We start from the raw sequence: 5963 nt of genomic DNA, 5'->3' as shown, positions 1-5963 counted from the left end.
TATTTATTCGTTTTTAATTTCTGCAGGTTTGGTCCTCCATATTCCACCCAATCAGCTTATCTTTCTAAAATGGAACAGCTTCTTAAATAACTGAATGTGCACTCTTAACTTCAGCCAATCAAGCATTATATTATGATATTATGATAATTAAGCACTATTTAATTATAGAACTAGTGATTAGAACTAAAACTTGGTAACCATGAAAGCATATTTGTCATTTTAACTGAACTTAGGGCTGGTGGTGGTGGTTTAAGATATTGTTGGTCATAGGTAATAGTAATTATTATTAAAAGATACTACTACTACTACTAGTATCTGCTGGGTTCATGAATATTAATTACGTTGTCAGCGTTCGCTCGAACTGATTTGCTGAAATCAAAACAGGGACGGTAATAGATGAGCGCCAGCCAACTAGAGCTGTTCGCGCATTAGCTCCGCCCACTGCCAAGAAACCGGCATATCTTCTGCTTCTTCCGAAAAGCTGAATAATTCTAAATTAACTGTTATTTTGACAGGAAAATACAACAAAGAATATGGTTTACATGTAGCGCGTCGATTCAGCGTGGTATGCAAGACTCTCGCGCTCTCTCTTTGCATGTGTGAGAAACACAGCGCTATCAGTAAAGCCACGGCAAGTCGTGCGCCTTCACACTAGTTTACGGTACGACAAATACAGGTACGCTGCGTGCTACATACTGCGCATCCATTGAGTACATGACATGATCCATTGAGCGCATCCAAATAGCTTGACGTAGAGCGAAACTCTCACGCGCTCAGTGAGCAGTGTTGCCTCACTGTGCTGTTTTGAATTTGATTGTGCGGGTAAAAATTGGCTTGGGCGGGTGAACAAAATTTGGGCTGGTTTGGGGTCAGTTTGGCGGTTTTCAATATAAATTGCATAGGCTAATTGTTTAACAAAACAAGCCCAAGTATGTATACTGCATCCAATCAGTCATCATAACGTTACTACACACACACACTGCCGAGGCGCTGGTTATCACGAGGGCGCAGCCGACAGACGTTATGATTCATGAGTGACAAGTTTTTAGCGAGATAAGTTATAACGTATCTGATTTTGAATGTAGTGACTGTATATTCAAGTAATCACAATGCCTAAATATAAGTTAAAGAGTGGGAGAGTGACTCAAGTCTCAAAACGTGAATTATTGTGGAGTGAGATGACACGAAGGCTCTATCACTGCAACTCCAAAATCAGAGCACATTTGAATTAATCATAACCGAAACTAAATATATCGGTTTATACGATCATGTCTTTTATATTTTTAACGTCCAGATTGATAAATCCTTTAAAACGGCTAGACTTGATTAGTTTTGACTGCAAAGTTCAGTATTATGTTCTACAATATGAACTTAAGAGGCTTCCTCTAGTTCTGTGTAAAATTATAGAGCGACACGACGGTAATAGCGCATTATTGTTGTTGTTATTTTTTTAATTGTCGGATTATAATTAAGTATCAATGAATGACACCGTTTTGAGTCGACTGTCATGGTGTGCGCATGAACGAGTGTGAAATACCTGCTAATTAATTGCTTTTTCCTATCACTTATGTTGGGCACTTTTTGCATTTAAACTGGATTATTCTGACTGCTGACATTGAAAATCCTGCATGTGTTGTTTCGAGGGTATCGGTTAATTTCAGGATTGCCGTTTTGATAGTGTCTGCTTGCATATTTTATTCATGTTTGGTAGCCCAATTCTCTTTAATCTAGGCTATTCGCCCCGATTTGATCCGTTTACCTGCGAAATGTAACTTATTTATAATTTATATTAGCCTATTGTCGTCATTATTTTGTTTTAAGTAGTTAAAATGGCCCTTAACAACCTTGATTTACATATTCTATATATATTTAACAGTTAAAGTTTTGGGCTGTTTTTGGGCGGGTTTTTGTGAGCTTTTGGGCTGGAAATCGTCCATCCAATCTGGCAACACTGTGTTTATCGAGTGAAAATCTTTGTTGAACGCCTCTCACACACATACTGGCGTGTAAAATCTAAGAATTTATTAGCCAATGGCTAATGTTAGACATTACTTAGTTGCCCAGAGTAAGATTTAGTCGCATATGCGAGTGATTTACTCGCAATGTAGAGGGTTGTAAAACAAGACTTTTTGGAGATATGAAGGATGCAGTACTACTCTATAGGTACACAATATTAACATGAGATTGCGTGAAACTGTGTGTGTTATGCCCCCTTTAATTAAAACCATAATTTAACCCAGATATCAAGACATACAGTGTGTGCAAGAGATATAAAAAAGAAGGTGAGAAAACTTACTTTTAAAGCTGCAGTCCGTAACTTTTTTTGGTTAAAAATGATCCGAAATTAATATTTGAGCAAGTACATAACCAGCCAGTGTTCAAAACTATCGCCTTACTTTAGCCTGATTCACAACGGTTATCTTATAATAATATTTTATAATTTGAGTGGTACGGGTAGGTTTTCGCGGGAAATTCGAGTATGGCACTGCGTCATTACGTCACGTCTGTAAACATAAAGAAGTTGTCCCGGCTACTAGGCACATGCGAATGTGAGGATGCTGCAGGTGGAGGATCGTTTGTAGCCTTTTCTCACAGCAGCTGGAATAATAAAACGTATAATTTTGAAGGCGGATTGTAATCCAGAAAGGATTATGTGTTTATGAAACACACGTGAATGAAATTAAATTATATTCCAGTTTTAAATGTGCTTCTGATTACAGATAGCCTGGGATTACACAATATTTGTATTTTAAAGACAACCATTTCGAAGGGAGCATAATTTGCTTTTTGGGTTAGAATAATTTCTTAATATGAAATTCGAGTGGTATGACAATTAGAGTTTAGACTGTAGTACAGAAATTGAAATCTACTCGATTATACACACTATACTCATAGTCACGCAATGCTGATATTGTTAACATTAACAATTTGAGAATAAAGTATAATAATAATTTGCACGCTTTGATGTGATATTTGCTCATTTAGATTTAATCACCATTGGTAGCGCGAATTATTGTAATGCTTTTTTCCTCAGTTGGCCAGAACAAACGTGGCAGAATTGTTACTTGTTCAGATGACAATATCCAGTGAAAATGCTTATTTGGGTCATATATTCCAAGACGTAGGCTAGAATCTGTGATTGCGAAGTACAGTAAATATCCACACCGGTGCGGTGACTGACTGCCACACATACTCTTCAGAACATTAGATTAATCCGCGCTGGAGCCGAGACACCGCACAACCCACGCAAGCTAGATCATTCCGCACACTGCTGCAATTCCAGGTATTCAAACAGAGATGGCGACAAAAAGGCAAAACTTACGGACTGCAGCTTTAAATAAACCACATTTTAATAAACTTGGTAAACAATTAACAATTAAGACAGCATTATCCATCAACAGGCCTTTGTTGATCTAAGAGGTAGGCCTACTGATTTTTAAGCTTTCATTAGTTTTCGCTTTGCAGTTTATCATTATATATTATGACATTGAGATGGGCATTTCAGAAAATCATTCACGTTACATAGGCTATTTGTCCTCCAAAGCAGATGGGCCTGAATGTCTGGCCAGCAATTTAATTTCCAACGCAGACAAAAAGCTTTGTAACATCCACCAGTTTGCATGCACTCTCCATCTGATGTCCAGATAGACCAGCCAAGAGGGATTTATTCAATAACTTTGCGCCAATATTGCTACATCCTCAAGCAATGCTTACATTTAAGAAGCTCAGTATAAGGAGGCACTTTCTGCCAAAATACCATATTACAACAAAGAACAAATAATAAAGTTGTCCATACTGGCTATCAGCCCAAAGAGATAGTTCACTCCAAATGGAAAAGTGTGTAATTTACTCGTCTTCATGTTGTTTAAAACGTGTATGAATGTTTTTTGTGTTTTATTAGAAAAATTGGTTTTGTCCACACAATGAGACAAAACAACATTTGTCCCCACTGACTTTCATTGATTGTCTGGGGTAAATAATAAGAATAAATAAGAATAAGAAGCATTTCATAGAAGAAAGAATGTAATTCAGATTTGGAGCAAGAACAAATTATTTTTTATTTTGTGTGAACTGTTCCTTCAGTGCCAAGTAACTGTGATTTGTTTGATTTTAAGAAATAAACACATATTCTCCCAGTTGAATGTCCTCAATTGATGAATTATAATACATGCTATTTTCTAGTATTACATGCATAAAAAACATTTAAAATGTGAGAATGTGTGTTTCTGTCAGTTACATTTAGATAAAGGTAATTGGGTGGAATTTCCATTGCAAATGTACCACACACTTGTACCTTCGATACATGAGTGAGTATGACAAATAAAAAGAAGTGAGAAATGAGACCAAAGAGAACAAAAGGAGAGAAAATAGCATTCACTGCCTGTGTGATCACCGAAGATAACTCACGTGAATCTCAATGAAGGTGCTGGGTCTCTCTCTGAATTTTAATTATAATAAATTATCTATTTGAAGGAGGCTCAAACAATTGCACTGTTCAAAGAGTGACTCATGATGCAAAGGAGACAATAAATTTGGGACAAAAGACAATGGAATAAAGCATAGAATCCACTGTGACCTTTGGGTGAACTTCGGATAAATGTGGTGCGATTCCACCGCAAATGCACCTGCTATGACTTATTCAACATGGTGTCTGGGCTGGCAAGTCAGCTGGAATTTGTTTTCTCAAGCTGTATTCTCTCCTTTATCTTTCTGTCAGTTGACTGCATGTGGACAGGAACCCCAGAAAGCAAAGAGAGAGAGTGAAAATTGTATTCAAAGGTAACACCAACAGCCAACCACTGATCCTATGAGTTTAGTGAGAGAGAAGAAGAGAGACATTAATACTGAACTCTAAACCTCAGTGATCAAGACCATAATTAATTTGACTTGTAAAAGCACCATGCTTATTTTAAACTACTATTGTGACTGCAAACTCAAAAGTAGCTTCATCACACATTATTTAGTTATTTTTTGTGGCAACAGTGATTACAGTTATGTTTGCATTTTCACTACACAAAACATAAAAGGTAGGCCAATTTCCTATTGTTTAGTCAACAAACTATTCTCAAGCTCATGATCAGTCTATACGCCTATCCCTACACCTTATTATGCCACCAAAACCTGCATTAAAGCTTTACAAAAGTGTATATTTTTTTTCCAACACACCCTTGTGTCAGAATATGCATGCTTTGTATTATATAACATGCAACAAGCAGTACATTGAATTAGCAAGATATTACAAATATTCATGCAACAGAAGGTGAACAATACCAAGATGACGTACAATACTTCATCTACAATCCAATATTACCACAGAAGCTAAAACAATGGCAGAAACAACACTTAAAAATATATATTTAGGTCTACAGACACCAAGAAAATTGCCCCACATGGTAAACTTTAGGCCAACTTAAGTTCCAGCACATAATTACATTATTTTCATTTTTGTTGGCAAGTTACAGGTCTACAAATATGATCAAGAACAATGCCAACACAGTAGATGAAGTATGTCTGGGCTGGGCATGTATTACACACTTACCTAAAGAACAAACTTCATCAGCAAGTTTTTCAGATTCAGCCCACACTTTCAAAGTACAGCTAATAAATGTCTTTATGGATCTACATTATAGAGACTGAACGTGTTGGCACTTCTCAGTTTACGTGAACCATTTCACCACTTAAACCGACACTATAATGTCACGCAGTTTCATTCTGACAGAAGTGAAGGTTATGCTGTACAGTGCGAATGTTCGAGAGGCGGACCAATGTCTCCTCCTCACTCCATCCCAAAACTACGCACGTATGCAGGGGATGTCCACAGTACCACCTTGTGGTTCACCGTTGTATAAGCGGGACAGCTTGGGTTGAAACAGTGGCCCCTGTGATGAACGTCTGGACTCACCGCATCTTTTCATGAGAATGTAGTTCGTCTGTATCCCTAGAGCCAGGCGAAAGTTAAGTAA

At 37.3% G+C, this 5963-nt stretch overlaps 1 protein-coding gene across 1 annotated transcript in view; it reads right to left on the bottom strand.

Annotated features, from left to right (window-relative positions):
* Positions 1–5689, bottom strand: part of LOC107569492 (neuroligin-4, X-linked-like) — a 44247-nt gene extending 38558 nt beyond the window's left edge. Inside the window, exon 1 of the mRNA XM_016255600.1 lies at positions 5662–5689. The gene's annotated coding sequence lies outside the window, so the exon portion shown is untranslated. The remainder of the gene's footprint in view (positions 1–5661) is intronic.
* Between the last annotated feature and the right edge of the window lie 274 nt (positions 5690–5963).

Source organism: Sinocyclocheilus grahami, unplaced genomic scaffold (assembly GCF_001515645.1).
Source record: "Sinocyclocheilus grahami isolate Dianchi unplaced genomic scaffold, SAMN03320097.WGS_v1.1 scaffold1351.1, whole genome shotgun sequence".
NCBI classification, from domain to species: Eukaryota; Metazoa; Chordata; class Actinopteri; order Cypriniformes; family Cyprinidae; genus Sinocyclocheilus; species Sinocyclocheilus grahami.
This window is presented reverse-complemented; position numbering and strand designations above follow the sequence as displayed.